Raw genomic sequence first — 16,617 nt, 5'->3', positions numbered from 1 at the left:
TCTTTCAAGTTGATAACATCAATAAAATAAGTTCATGTTCTATAATAATTCAGGGTATTCTTCATCGCAATACCTCCACGATGGTGTCTTAAATGTACTACGAAATTACGAATTACCCACCTGTTTGGGTGGTAAGTCGTTTTTTCCGAATTGATGAGAAAATAAAATTGCTGGAAGAACTCCAGACTATACCAGAAAGTGCTCTCGAGCATTGGAAAAAGACGTTGTCAAACCCGGTTGTTGATACTTTTCAAAGTGAATCTGAGGGTTGAGAGAAAGAAAACTGCAATCTTTGGTCATAATTATGACAGGAAATAATTAGCTGATTTGTGTGATCCAGGAGCACAAAATTGGCAAATAAAGTACCCGATACCCTGGAATTCGATTCCGAACGTCGCTATTCAAGGTGCAAGCCTTCACCGTGCCGTCATCGACATTTTGGACCATCATATAGAATTTGAGGTAGTCAGCAAATAATAGGGATTGTTTGAGGACTATAGACAATCAGCAGGAAATTACCCTAACCTTATAACAATATTATTATTTTGGCATTACACCGCCGCGACGCAAAAATAAGCCCAAACAGGTGCGTCGGTTTTTCCGACGGCGACGCGGGCCGCAGGAAACCGCGACGCCTGCTGACGCGTCCTGCTGACTCAGTCGTCCGCCGCCACGTAACGCACGCGGTCGAGTTCCGGACGGACGGCGGGCGTCGCGACGAGCGTCGAACTACTTGTTGCGGGCCGAGTTGAGAGCGAATTGTTTTTAAAAAAAATTTCCTGGTAGGGGAGGCGAAGCGCTGCGGTAATCTTCGCCTGGAGAGGCGGTAAGTGGTAGATAATTTTTTTTATATAAATTATTTTTTTTTGTAATATAGTTGATGAAACTTTGCGACTTTATTTTTTGACTTAAAAAAAAGTAAAAAAGAAAAATATGCGCTAAAGATGGTTTTATTCCAAATGGGCTTTCTCTGTCTGCGAAAAAATTAAAGATTCTTCTCTAGATTACCATAAAGACACCATCGCTGATTTATTTGAAAGTTGGTTTAAAACCAAACTGGTTCCAAACATTGCAACAATGCAAGTTATCAGAGTAGGCAGTTGACTAAAACCCCCTCCTCGTGTGACACAAAAGCAACAATCCAAAACTACATGTGCAATAACGACATTTATTTTCATGAAGATTATACCAAAAAGCAATTAATTAAGGTTCTACAAAGCTTGAACTTACAAAAGGAATACGTCTGTGATAATTATGCAAAAAATCTAGGGCATACAGTTAAGGCTTCCACCTTACCACTGTGTATATTTAATCCCATTGAACATGTTTGGCACCAACTGAAATCTGCCATATGTTTTCCCCGTGTTAACTCCAATGTCCTCAAACTTATAGAAACCGAAGTTTTTAACATCCCTCCACAAAGTTGGGCAAGTTCTGTTAAACATATAGAAAAAGCAGAACAATCGTATATCAATATTGCAAATAATATAGAACAAATAACAATTAGAACAGGCGATGATAGCGATAGTGATACTGATATATTATGTGAATAATTTTAAGTAATTTAAGTAGGTAATAAAAATGATTTGTAATTTTATTTTAGATTTAAACATAAATACATACATAAATTAATAAATTTTGTTCGTTACTTTCAATATAACACTTTATCATGTTTGACTTTTCAAAGTGTTCAAACATTTTGATAGCTGGACGAAGACGCCACTTTTAACACGTGGGCTTGTGTATCATGGAAATTGTTTTCATCTGATCATATCTACCTAGATAGATACCGAAAAACCGCATAGGTCAGAGTTAAGCACAGCCTACTATGGCAATTATTAAAAATTGCAGATATCTTTTTAACTATTTAATTGAAATAGGCGTAGAGTACATCGTTTGACAAGAAATTTTATTAGAAAACTATTTTTTGAAAAAAAATCACGGTATTCCATTAAAAAAAATGTAATTTTAATTATATCTCGTGCAGTAAAGGCTTTAAGATAAAATCGGCGAAACAGGTAAATTTTCCCTTAAAAAACCTTTAAAAAATGTTTTTAATAAAAATATCTATCTTTACAAATCAAAAAAGTATAGTGGGTTTTTAGAAACGCACATTTTTAAGGTTCACCCTGTAGCTCAGAAACGCTATGACATATCACGATCGTTTTACTTATCGACTTCTCTTGAAAATCGGGCAAGTAACATGCATATTAGTTTTGGGCTAACTATGCTGCAAATGCTTAAAGCCATAGAGACCCCTCGGGTTTGAACCACCGTGTACATAAAGTTCTTTAGATGGTTGCTTTTAGTTTGTTAGACCGCAATTGCGACTGATAAAAATATCAAATCTCGAAAGCCAAATAACAGCCTCTTTTGCGGCTCAACTGAAAGGAAAATTAGATTCGTCCCTGTCTGAAAAATCGGGTAGGTTTATGGAAACGATTCGATGCGTAAGCTTTTTGGCGGGGATCTCGTATGAAACCCAAATCCAATTTTGGGGTTGGAACATTCCGCGTACTGTCGCCGTCGATAGTGAATGTTTGTACGAGTGAGCCCACATAATAGGAAAAAAGTTTTTTTTATTAGTTGGCAGATTTACGAAAATAGAGACACTTTTTTGTCAAATTTCATTTGCGGAGTTGTTGCTATTTGCCACCAGTGAAACTTTTCTCTCCCTTTCCATTTCAAGCTCTCTCTCTCTCTCTCTCTCTAAATCTTTTTTAAATCTATTTTTAAACCTCGCCTTTTCTTTCTATATCTCTTTTTCTATCTTTTTTTCTGTTAGGCCTGTTTTAAAACTCCTCTCCTCCTCTCCTCTCTCTTTCTTTAAACTCTCTCTTTCTATTTCTACTTTCTATTCTACAAATAAGTACGCATAATAAGAGAAACGTTTTTTTTTGCGTTGTTGTTATTTGCCACCAGTGAAACCTTTCTCTCCTTTTCCATTTCAAGCTCTCCACCTCTCTCTTTAAATCGCCTTCTCTTTTTAAACCTCCCTCTTTCTTTCTATATCTCTTCTTCTATCTTTAACTATCTTTTTTTCTCTTAGGCCAGTTTTAAAACTCCTTTTTGTTAAAAACTCTTTTTTTTAAACATTTTCCTCATTATTTAAGCCTCTATGAAATATCTCCCTTTTTAAATCTAATTCTTATATTTAAACTTTTCTTGATAGCGAACGATTCTACAAATAAGTACGTATAATAAGAGAAATGTTTTTTTGCGTTGTTGTTATTTTCCACTACCTTTCTCTCTTTCCATTTCAAGCTCTCTGTCTCTCTTTAAATCTCCTTTTCTGCTTAAGCCTTCCCCTTTCTTTCTATAACTATTGTTCTATCTTTAGCTATCTTCTTTTCTCTTAGGTCTGCTCTAAAACTCCTCTTTCCTAAAACTCTAAGTCTCTATGAAATATCTCCCTTTTTGAATCTAATTCTTATATTTAAACTTCTCTCTGTCACGAAAAGTTTTCTTTTGCGTTGTTGTTTATTTGCCACTCTCTATCATTAAACATTCATCCCCTTTTAAGCCTGTTTTAAAATTTCGATTGTTTAAAACTCTCTCTTTTCTTCTTCTCTTTCTTCTCTCTCTTCCTCTTTTATACCTTTTTAAACATTTTCCTCGTCATTTAAGCCTCTCTCCCGCTTCATAAACTTCCCTGTTTTTAATCCGCTCTCGCTTTTAGAAATATTTGGAGATATATCGTTATTAAATTTGTAAAACCTTTATCTCTATTTTGATTTTAAGTTCTCCCCCTCTCTTTAAAACTTCTTCTCTCTTTTTAAACATCTCTCTCTCTCTCTCTAAATCTCTCTTTATTTTATTTTCTCTAAATATCTCTCTATCTTTAAATATCTCTCTGTTTTGTTTTTAGACCGTTTTCTCTTCATTGAAGCTTATTTTCTCTTTCTCTCCCGTAAACCCATAATTTAAATCTCTGTTTTTAGACCCGCGTTAGGGCCATCACAAATTTTTCTTGTTCTCTTCTGGCTTCTAGAGCTACACAGCTACCGCGCACTAAATACGTTATCAACTAGTAACCCGTGACGTCACAGGCGACGCGGTTATCGATGCCGCCAAATATAGAACTCTATCTATTTATAATAACCGTATAATTCGGATTAAATTTCTTCGTAAATGGTCGGAAGTTCAGCCCTTCGCCTATATCAATTTTTCAATAAGCCCTCACGAATCGATACGCACGTATCGCATCGAGGCTGCCGGGGATGAAAAAATTGCGCAAAGTTTTGCGGTATTAACTTAACGTGCCGGAACAACAAAACCGGAAAACAATAGTTTCGGCGGCGGTACAATAATTCACGATGAGAATTTACCCCGAACAATCGTAGCAGCTTTTGTTAATTTTATAATGATAATAATAATTTTTATTTTTCTTTTATTTTTTTATTTTCTTTATTTTTATTGCCATTAGAGAGACACTGCGCGCACGCTTGATCAGTGCATAATCCTGCTCAAAAGTAGGTATTAAATTTCGTTTAATGCCATCCGTCTTAATGCGTTAAAGATATTAAATTACGAACACTTCCCGACGAATGGAACCGCCGCGGGGGCGGGTTTGTTTTCGGGGGGGGCGGCAAGTGGGACGGTGAACAAATGAATTAAATATTAAAATTGAACTGCTCGGGGGGAGAGAAAAAAACCGAAAAAAACTGGGAAATAATGAGTTTGCTTCCGACACAGAACGCCGAACTTTTTAAATATTTCAGAGGCCCGTGCGAAACGGGGTCAGTAGAAATAGGACGGTAGTTTGAAATGGTGACGTAAAACGGTGGCAAGCGTTTCCCGTTTCTGGACGGAATGTTTCTACAAAATCCCGGAAGTCCGTTAAAAAACCAGCGGCGTAGCAAGCTCAAAATAAGACACCCGAACATTCTTTTATATTTCTTTAATGCACTTGTTTACGTCAAAACTCAAAACCCAATATTTAAGTTGGAATAATAAATTCAAGTCGTTTTAAATGACACGCGAGGGAATGATCGTGACGTCATACCGCTGCTTTATAGGCCGAGAATTATATTGGGTTGTTCGGAAAGTCATTTCGTTTTTTTTGGGGAACATGAAAAACAGTTTTCGTATAATGAATAAATATTTTATTAAATTATATATTGGCCATTCTGGTCCAACACCTTTTGCCATCTTTCTGGCAGTAACATAATTGCCCTCTAAGTTTTGGTCCTTGCTGGCAAAAAACTGGTTCAGGTGGTTTTTGACATCTTCATTTGAGGTAAAGGTTTTGCCATCCAAAAAATTTTGCAGGGACCGGAACAAATAGTAGTCGGAAGGCGCCAGATCTGGAGAATATGGTGGATGTTGCAGTCCGTCCCATTCAAGCTGTAAAAGTTTTTGGCGAGTGACCAAACTTGTGTGAGGTCTCGCATTATCCTGGTGGAACACTACACCCTTCCTGTTGATTAATTCGGGACTCTTCTCTTTAAGTGAATCATTCAATTTGTCCAGTTGATGACAATAGACTTCTGAATTAATCGTTGTATTGTCCGGCAAAAGCTCAAAAAAAACGATTCCTTTGACATCCCACCAAACGGAGAGCATCACCTTTTTTTGGTGAATGTTGGCTATTGACACGCTTTGAGCCGGTTCATCTTTTCTGCTCCATGACCTCTTTTTAACATTGTTGTATACAACCCATTTTTCGTCCCCAGTAATAATCCGCTTCAAAAATGGATCATTTTCTTGACGTTTGAGGAGCGAATCACACACGTCAACGCGACGACACAAATTTCGCTCCGTAAGGACATGGGGCACCCACACATCGAGCTTCGAGGTTAAGCCCATGCCTTTCAAATGGCCATAAACAGTCGAATTCGACAAATTTAATCTCTCACCGATCTCTCGTGTGGTTATTCGCCGACTTGCATCAACTAATGCCTTTATCGCATCTTTGTCAGCTTCGACCGGCCTTCCAGACCGTGGTGCATCTTCGACATCAAAATTGCCGGATCGAAATTTTGCAAACCAGTTCTGGCACTGGCGTACTGTTAACACGCCTTCTACATACACATCCGTCAATTTTTTTCTCGCTTGGACAGCATTTTTACCTTTTCTGAAGTAAAAAAGTAAAATATGACGAAAATGCTGCTTATTGCTCTCCATATTTAAAAGGGCACCAACCAAAAACTACTGCGTAGAATTAATAGAACTTTTTCACACACAAGCCTTGCAATATCAGCTCTCAAGACATATAATGGTTATGCGGCTTAAGTGTGAAGTTGGTAATTAAGTCCTCTGACGGGAAAAAACGAAATGACTTTCCGAACAACCTAATATTATGGGCTCCTGTAAAGACCTGTTTTTATTTGATATACGCCAGTTTGTATTTGTGCTTACTGTCCTCTATATGATAATAATGGAAGCAACACAAAAACAATATTGAAAATACTGTATGGTGTCCTTAAAACGACAGGCAAACTTTTCATTCGTCTATCAAAAAATTAAAGACGTCGTTAAACATGGCTAAAAGTATACAGGAGAGGTGGAAATGATATATATGGAAAGAAAACTGCCTACGTTTCTGAAGATCATTTTAATGTAAGTATAGAGATAAACTGATCAAAGATATACCTTTATATTTCGTACCTAGCAAGATCAGAGCACATTGACTTTATTTTAGCTGGAACAAGACATGAAAAACTATGCGAAATTTAAATAATTTTTTTTAAAAATTGGAAGGCAATATAGTACTTCATATATTTGATTGCCAGCCAAATGGATAAAGGTCTCTTCTCAGGGAGACAGCTATTAACAGAGCTAAGAAAAGGAAAGAGAAATAAAGAAAGTATATGCTTTAATAATAATTTATGTATATAAAAAGACTAATAGTATAAATTCTGTTTAAGTGCGTTAAAATTTAAAATTTACCTGAGGAAGCAGCACTGAACATCTAGGACTTTCTCACAACCTTCATCCGGTATTGAAAGTAGCAGCATATTGTTTTCTCTTAACAATACGTTCAGGCGTCACTTCAGCCTTCATCATCAAGTTGGCATGATTGAAAATTCTGACAGTTTGTTCATTGATTTCCATTTCTTCACTTATTTGCATTTGCGATTTGTAAATTGATTATTGTTTTCTCTGATAATCCAAATCGATAACACGACAAAATCGATAATCTGATAAAAATGTACAAACTGTCCGAATTTTCAATCTTGTCGACTTGATGAATAGAAGCAAAGCCACCTAAGTAATATTTTGTTGGTATAAAAATGTTAATACTTATCTAGTTTTTCCTTCCTGTGAGGTTACTTTTTAGAGGATTTTGAAAATTTGCCGGTTTTAAAAGGTTTTTGTGTTCCTACTGGAGTGCTATTCGAAAAAACTAGGTTGTATTAAAAATTGAGCAGTTCATTACATTAAATGCCATTAGACAAGCAAAAACTTTTGTTTCATTTATAATATTTTTATTTGTAATATTTCTCATGATCAGGTGACCCGGTAAATAGTATTTACACAGCCCCCCGACACAATTTTCAAAAATTAAATATCCAAAAAAATTACGGTAGTTTACGCTCAAACCGGAAGTGCGGCCATTGATTAAATATTGTCAAAAAATATAGTTTTCCCACTTTCTTGTGTCATCCGGTATAAATGATAGGCAACGTCGGCATAGACCATAAAAACCTACGCATGTCAGAAAATATAAAATTTTTCGGCTTATGTCAGAATAATCTTTTGGGGAGAAAATAGAATTATTCAAGACTGTTTTATAAGTCAAAAGTGTGCAAAACTGTTTTATCAACTACCTCTGAATGTTAGACGAATTGATAATAGGAATGCTTTTAAAAGGAATATTGAAAAACTCTCTATTGAGCTCGAACCTTATAGCTTAGACAACTATCTAAACATGCAAATAATCCTTGTGTAACGTTAAGAATATAATGCAGTATTACGATTAGTTACCTCTAATGGCTACTGCAGATAACAATTTTTGAAATAAAGTACTATCTATCTATCTATCTATCTAAACCTCTGCCAATATAGACAGGTGTGTGTGCCAAATTTTATTCACACCCTGTATTTACAATGATGTCACAGCGATGTTTGTGGAAAACGAGCTCGATTCCTGAGAGACGAAGGGCACGTGGTTCAAGTGTTCTGCTTGAGCACCTCGCGACACCGAACATAACAACCCTACGTCGGTTTTTAATTGCCCTGCGTGTCAGGGAGTTAGGTAGTATATCACCGCATCGCCCCACAAAACCGCCAAACTTTCCCGCCCCCCATTACTCCAATATTTTACGGGTAAACGTAGACGTTTTGGAGTCCTCCTGGGAACTGCCGGTGATCTAATTGTAATCGAGGTGTCGTGGAAGCGGCCCGACTTCGAAGCCCTCTGTCCATATCAAAATAACGGAGTCATATTTCGAAACCTCTATCGTTAACACGGAAGAGGAGAAGAAATATAAGCAAAGCCCAGGGCCATTTATATTTTGCAGTTATAAAATATCTTCTTGAAAGAAGAGAAGCTTCCCAAAAATTAAATAGAAGCTTCGGACTGGACTGGGCGGGACTGCCGAGGTATAGCGATTCAGCCTTCTAACACACATTTTCGGAACTCCCAGAATTTCCTTTCGGAGTTCGCTGAGTGGTTCACAGTCGACAAGTATGCGCAGAGGAGTTTCATCCGCTGCGTTTCATCTTGGACATAATACATCTTTTATGATGCCAATGTTCCTAAGATGCTCTCTTGTTGACCAGTGTCCACTTATCAGCCCAATAGTCAGCCTAAGCTGATTCCTGTTGAGCCCGATAACACTGGAAGCAAGAGTCCTGCTCTAATGTGTCTCATACCTTCAGCTTCAAGCCACTAATCGAGAAATCTATTGCGAGATCTCTGGTCAAATAGCCTTTTAAATGAAGCTGTCGGGCACTGGGGTAGGACAGACAGGTAGTGTACTTGTGTCACAAGCTCCACTTTTTGCTAGTCTGTCTGTCCTCTCGTTCCTGCAAGCCTGTCAAGCATCTCAATGCAATCTCGGCTGTCACAATAGATATATATGTGTTTGTTCCTGTAATTTAGGCCCACAATATGTCTGGCACAGGCTCTAATCGCATAAATTTCTGTTTGGTAGATGGTGGTCATGTGTCCCTGTTTTAGAGTTTTCTCTGTTCCTGCTCCATCGCACCAGTATGCTGCTCCTGATCCTTTCTCTGTCTTGGATCCGTCTGTGTACCAGATGAGCCCCTGTGGTTTCAGGAAGCTTGGGAAATTCTCTGCCCAATCCTGCCTAGTTGGGAAAATTACTCTGAAGAAAGAATTCATCATGCCCGTAAGGAAATGAACCAAATCAATAATACTCTTCTGTCTCTGCACCTTGAAATTGCCTCCATCTTGTCTCCAAATATGATTCATGACAAAGTTTTAAATCTTCGTTTATCTTCAACCTAAAATAACATTCAGAAATTTCAAAAACTAACTCAACTAGCAAACACTGTGATAAATGTCTGTGTTCATTTCAATCGAAAAAACTAACTAAAATTTTTGTAATTGGCTGCAAAGGAAGCCCGAGTTTCCGGCTACCATAGAAAATGTGATTTGGACAGAAGAAAGCACTTTTACAATCTGGAGCATTGACAACGCTAGGCAATTTCGAAAAATGTGTGGGCAGGTATTTAGAAAAACAAAATTTTGGGTCTTCCCACACTTGCGACTATTGTCCTTCCTTATATTCAAAACATCACTGACCAAAAGTTCTAAAGAAATATAACGTCAAAACCAGATTTACCGCTTATCCCAAAATCTCTCAACATCTTCGATCCGTCAAGGACAAAATTCCATTTGAGATGGATGGATGGAAACTGGACGAAAAATATTAACTGGCTCAAAGAACACGAAAGAGCCTTACGACTAAGACAAATACGAGGGCAGCGCCAAAATTTCCTGGCCTGAATATGAAAGAAACAAATTAGAGTAACAATTTTTTATTATTTTTCAATATAATTCCCCTTAACTTCAATACACTTATTATATCTCTTCATTAACGACTCAATCTCTTTAAAAAATATTCAGATGATCTATCTGTTGGAACCCACACTTTAAAATGGCAGCTTGTGCAACACCAGCAGTATGGACAGGTGCAAAAGACGCACGCCTCTGGTCAGTTTTCCTCCACGTTTTACACGTATGCAGTCTCGCAATTTATGCAATAATGTTGCGTAATATTTACCATTGACAGTGATATTAGTTTCTTTAAAGTTCGACTTGGCAAAAACCGACTCACGAGGAATCCAGAAGTTTTGTAAAAAGTTTTACAGTAGCCTGCGGAGGTTTCCTTAAAAAATCAACAAGTTATTATATTAAAGAATAATATAAAATTCGACGACTTGACTATACGTTTATCTGATTATAAGCTATTATAAAAAAGCAGATCCATGTCCATTAGACCAGTCGTGTCTTATGTAACAGCTCCAGCAGTTAAAATCTCAACAAAATTAGTAAATATTTTAAAGTTCCACACAGATTTTAAACCAAAATTTGCAATAAAAAATTCTTTTGAATTAATCAATAAAATTAAAGATATCAAAATCCCTTCTAACGCAACACTATTGTCTTTTGATGTAAAAAAACTTATTTACCAGTATTCCACCAATGTATGTGATAGATTTAGTAGATTTCACCCTAACTAGCAAACAGATTAACCCATTGGTGAAATAAGATTTATTAAATTGCTTAACAGTATCTTTAGAACAAAATTATTTTGAATTTAATGGATAGATTTACATCTCTAAGCAAAAGTTTTCTATGGTGTTATAAATACGTGGACGATGTCTTTGCTTGCTTTGTTGGAACGGACGGACAATTGAATTCTTTTTTAAATTACATTAACTCATTACATAATCGTATAAAATTCACTATCCAGATTGAACAGGATAACTCTATTTATTTTTTAGACTTAACTATTACGAAAACGCAAAACAAATTAGATTTTTCCATTTTTCATAAACTCTCACACACGGACAGAGTCATACATAGCAGCTCACTCTTTTATACACAGACTTCTTAATATGAAACCTTCAACAGAAAATTACAACAAAGAACTGAATATCATTAAACAAATTGCACTGAACAACGGCTACAATCCGTCGAACCATTTAAAACAATTACATACATAGGAGAACCTGCTGAAAAAGTTTCAAAACCTTTGTCAAAATGTGGTTTACAAATAGCTTTCAGAATTGATAAAGACAAAACAATTGTCATGTCAAAACAAATATTTTTGTGAAAATCTGAACTTTTGGTTCTTATTTATTTTGATAAATGGATTTTCATCAAGCAAAGGCCACCTCAGTTCAATTTTTGGAAAGATGTTGCGGAATAAAGCGGTATCGATTATTGACCAGCTTACCCGTTTATCTAATTTTTTCATGTAATGGCAGCTTTTTGCAACAGGTCCCAATTCTACATTCACAATATTATTTTAGGTTTTCAAACGGAGCAAACTTAGCGACAGTTTTTATAATAACGTTTTACCATGTCTAGATCTTTTTCATTTGGTGAAATCCATTTTTAACGACAAAATAATGTGCTAGATATTAAAATGTCGTCGGAAGATTTAAAAATTCATAGTTTTGTGTTCGATATTTAGAATTTGAGGGCACACAAATACAACTTACCATACTTCAATAAAAAGGGGCTCAAAAAAATTGAAGTGATGATGGTTTGATCGATTGGCTATAAGACGAAGAATAGAAAATTCCAATAACAATGTAAGTGCTGCTTTTCATATTTCGCGATTTTCTTAAACTAGACCTGCCATCTGGCGACCGACGGTTTTCTAGCGAAGTTTGACATTTTGAGGTTAGGTTTTGGCGAAGGAGGGTTGTTGGTGTGTTTTGTGATAAATTAAAAAAATTGTGACGGTTAAAACTGGAAATTAATCGGGAGCATTTTCGTGCAATGATTTTTTACAACTTTAGACGTGGACTAACTCAACAACAATGCATCGATGAACTTAATTCGACTTTTGGAGTTAAAGCACCATCTAGGACTACCGTTTATCGCTGGTTTCGGTCGTGGTCGTAGTTTTCTTAGGGATGAATTTCGTGAAGGATGTCCAAAATCGGTGGTTGCCCAAGAAAACATTGATGCAGTGCGGAAACTAATTTTGCAGGATCGTCATGTGAGTTACCATTAGATCGAGGTATCTTCGCATGAGCATATGGCCGCTACAAAAAAAATATTCGGGTTGCATTCCACATAATTTGACATCAGCTCAAAAAAAGGCGTCGAAGGAGATGCTAAAAAAATACGATCGCGGTGCTTCCAAATAGGTCTATGACAGGATATGTATCCATGCATACGAACCCAAAGTTAGCAGCAGTCCACTGTATGGGTCTTTGAGAAGGAGACAAAGCCCACAAAAGTTCGAAACAAATGGTAACCTGTTTTTTCAGGAAAACTGGCCACATTGCAACTGTCTCTTTGCCGAAAGGTAAAACAGTCAATTCTGAATGGTACACAACCAATTGTTTGCCGAAATTCTTCGAAGAAATTAGGAAAACCAACCGCCGAAGACGAATCACTCTCGACGACGACAATGCTAGCTCTCACCGTGCATTAAAAACGTTGATTCGATGAGCCATTCACCATATAGTCCTGATTTAGCACCTAATGACTTCCTTGTGTTCCCATACATTAAGAATAAATTACTTGGCCAACGATTTTTGACACCAGAAGAAGCGATCGATTCGTTTAAAAAGCATGCTTTGGAGGTGCCCGACTCGATGTGGGAAAAGTGCTTCGATGATTGGTTCTGCCGAATGCAAAAGTGTATTGATCACCAGGATATTTGGAGAAACAATAAAGTCCGATTTATTGGTACCTTATAGTTTTTTATTACAAATCCAGAAATACAAAAGGTAGCCCTCGTACAGGTTTTTGCTAAGTTTTAAAATAAAAAGTAATAATTTCCGGAGGTGACAAAAATTACTTCTCTCACTAACTCTCCGATGCCCTAATTTAAGTTAAAGTCTGTTCATAGACGTAAGAAAGTGACTAACTGATACGAATTAAGGAAAGACCCGGGCAAGCTGTAAGAATGAAATATGGCATCAGCACAGATAATCGCCGCTGCCGTACAAGGGGGTGGGTATAATTATTCCAATTCGGGACGGTGGAAGGGCAGGGGGAGCTGTCACGCAGAATGGCTTCTTAATAATGTCGGCAGAAAGTTTGGCGTGCCGTCCCGCAATCGAGACTCAAACTCTATTGCCTTCTCTTCTTAAAATAGAACGAGGTTGATTGAGGTTTTCGTGTGTTCAATTGTAATGGAACTAGGCGACAAGTACAGGGCGATCTCTCATCAGAACGTAAAACTAAATGCAATGTATATAAGTTTATAAGAGAAAAGCGATTTTTTGTTCCTATTTTAAATGTTTATTTGTCCTTACTCACGAATATAACATATGGTAACAATATGAAACTTATAGAAACCGAAGTTTTTAACATCTCTCTACAAAGTTGGGCAAATTCTGTTAAACATATAGTATATCCATACTGCAAATAATATGGAACAAATAATAATTAGAACAAGCGATGGTAGCGATACCGTTACTGATATATTATGTGAATAATTTTAAGTAATTTAAGTGGGTAATAAAAATAATTTGTAATTTTATTTTACATTTAAACATAAATATATACAAATTGTTTAGTATCTTTGCTAACAAAACCCCAAATAATTAAATTCTAAGCAAAGTACGGACCTGTTCGGCCATATTTCATTCTGACAGCTTTCTCGGGTTTTTCCTTAATTCGTATCAGTTTCTTTTATCTACGAACAGACTTTACCTTTGCGATGAAGACAAAACATGTGGTTAGTGCAAGATGGCGCTCCACCCCATTTTACATTGGCTGTACGAAGGTATTTAAATGAGACACTTGAACATCGATGCACAGGACTTCTTTTTTTGGGGGCACTTAAAATTTTGAAGAATGAAACACCTATAGCCGATATCAATTATCTACGACAAAAAATCATAAACGGTTACGAAATTTTAGGCGTATGGTTCGTGTCCGACAGCATTTTTTGAAAAATGAATTGCAATTAGGGTTGTATAGTGTTTAATTTGTTTATGTTACTTAAATTAAACATGTTATTATATTGACTTATGCCATTTTTTTCACTTTAGTCACGGGTTTCATTTGGTACGAAAGAAGCGCAGCGGAGCGAGATTCCGAAGAAGTTTATCATCTTACTTTCCTTGCATTAGTTTTTGCATTATATCCCCAATACATCATCGCTATTTTAACTTTGGAAGCTACGGCCCTGAATAAATTCTGAGCCAAGATATTCGTCTCCTTCCAACAGATCTCTTTCCTAAAATTTTTCCCTAGATTATGAGTTGCAGGATATTATATTGGTCTCTTTTTTACTTCCCCCAGGATTTCTATATCTTTCTCCATGCATCTCAGAATCTCCACGTTGGTCACGTGCTCTGTGCACGATGTTCTCACCATCCTACGGTAGGCCCTTATCCCGAAAGCTTCTAGTTTTCGCTTGCAGTATACGTTGAGAGTCCAAGTTTCTACAGAGCAATTTTTTGATCTCAACTTCAGTTCTCCACTTTCCACATACAACTGTCCATTGAGAGCCTCAGTTTTGGTGACAATTATATCCTTGGTCTTCTTAACATTGAGCGTCAGACCATATTCTCCATTAACTGCGATTACATGATTCAACATACTTTGCAGATCTTGCATGTTGCGTAGCGCAGATTGTTCAGTGGAATGCCGTTGCCGAACATCCTTGTCTGACCTCTAGTTATTATTCGTGTAACTTTTGCGTCAAGGTTTTTCCGTCGCAACACTTCTATTAGTTGTTTGTGTCTCACTTTATCAAATGCCTTATTGAAATCAATAAAATATCTTTTTGGATAACATCAAGACAACGCTGCATCAAGACATTCTAAGCAAAGGTCTCTCTCTCTCTCTCTCTTTATCCAGATTCTTATAAATAAATAAATGGATGACTTTAAGGGAGACCTTCATAGGGTGATACGCTTTTTTTGACATTATGTTTATTAGGAATTATTGGCAACGTTGATGGGAACCATTCCCTTGGTATTACTTATAGCTCTTTTGAATCAGGGAAGTTATCTCGTTTAGATGTTGTTCCTCAATGAGTTTTAGCACCTCTGCAGGATTTTATTGCTGCTTTTAATTCTAATTTAATTCTATTAAAGTAGTCGGTCCCGGTTCATTGTTAGTGTTGATATTTATTTCTTCTCTTTGGTCATCAAAAAGATTTTTGATATATTCTCAACCCACTGTTTCCTTCTTCATCTGTGAGGATGTGTGATGCAGTATCTGCAGCTTTTCTATTTTTGTGAACTTCTCTTTTATCCACACCTCTTTGACCCGATGAGACTTGTATTTGATGTCTTTTTGCATTTCTTCATTTTTTCTCTTTCCTCCATAGGCACCCACAGGCTTTAGATGTTTATCAGAAAGTTCTATGATAGCTGTTTTTTGATTAAAACATTCACAGAGTGAAATTGTAAAAGTTTTCTTTTAATAGCCTGTCCAGTTTCATTGTTAGTGTTGACATTTATTTTTTCTCTTTGGTCATGAAAAATTACTTTGATGTATTCTTCCCATAGAATTAGTGGACCTTTAATATCCAACACAATGTTGCCTTCTTCATCTGTAAGGATGTATGATTCAGTCTCTGCAGATTTTCTGTTTTATCCATTCCTCTTTGGCCCGATGACACGTGCATTTGTCTTTTTTGCATTTCTTCATATTTCTGCCAGTCTGCCAGCCAGTTCCTTACAAGGTTCTATAATAGCTGTGTTTACATTAAAACATTCACAGTGTGAAATCGCAAAAGTTTTCTTTTAAAATAGTTGGTCCGGTTTCATTGTTGGTGTATTATTTGGTGTAAGTATTTTGTTGTCTTCTTCCCATAGACTTAGTGGATCTTTAATATCCAACACAATGTTTCCTTATTCAGATTTCTTCTTTCGCCCATAAGTACTCACATGCTCAGATGTTTCTCACGAGGTTCTATAATAGCTGTTTTTTGATTTAAACATTCACAAACAAAATATTGTTTCTCATCACAACTCCGAAAAGCAATGGCAAAATCCAAAAAACGCCGAAATGCTTAGAAAATTGTTAAATTGTCCGCCTTGTATTATTGCATTTCGGAATGATTGCGCAAAAATTAATCTCGGTAAAATAATCCGACAAAGCGTCTTGCGATGGCAACAAAAAGTTAGCTTGTTTGTTTATACTTAAAGGAATTTTCAGTTCGTATGATGGGCGTCTGTTCTATATCTTCAAAAATGCGAAATAATTTACGAATACGTACATCGGGCTGCGAATGATGGACTTTCTATTGTCTTTTTTGAAAAAAAAAATAGAAATTGTTTCGTAAAATTTTTTTCTTGCCAACGGTCAATGCTCGGTGTCCCCCAAGGTTCCCATTGAGGGCCTTCGTTTTTTATAATTTATAACACCTTCCGACTGCACAAAGTAACAGCAAAATATTCAGCCCTTTATACATTGGTCCCTATAGACAAGTTAAAGTGTTCAATAGGGCTCTTAGCCTATATCACGCGTATGTTCATGGTAGAATAAATTTT

General features: G+C 36.5%; 1 protein-coding gene across 2 annotated transcripts in view; it reads left to right on the top strand.

The window, feature by feature from the left end:
• The first annotated feature begins 680 nt into the window (after positions 1-680).
• Positions 681-16,617, top strand: part of LOC132699019 (G-protein coupled receptor 161-like) — an 85,546-nt gene continuing 69,609 nt past the window's right edge. For both annotated transcript variants that reach the window (XM_060665455.1, XM_060665457.1), the window contains exon 1: positions 681-826. The gene's annotated coding sequence lies outside the window, so the exon portion shown is untranslated. The remainder of the gene's footprint in view (positions 827-16,617) is intronic.

Source organism: Cylas formicarius, unplaced genomic scaffold (assembly GCF_029955315.1).
Source record: "Cylas formicarius isolate icCylForm1 unplaced genomic scaffold, icCylForm1.1 PGA_scaffold_3__17_contigs__length_32017465, whole genome shotgun sequence".
Taxonomy (NCBI): domain Eukaryota; kingdom Metazoa; phylum Arthropoda; class Insecta; order Coleoptera; family Brentidae; genus Cylas; species Cylas formicarius.
Note: the sequence above shows the minus strand (reverse complement) of the source record. Positions and strands in the feature narration are given on the sequence as shown.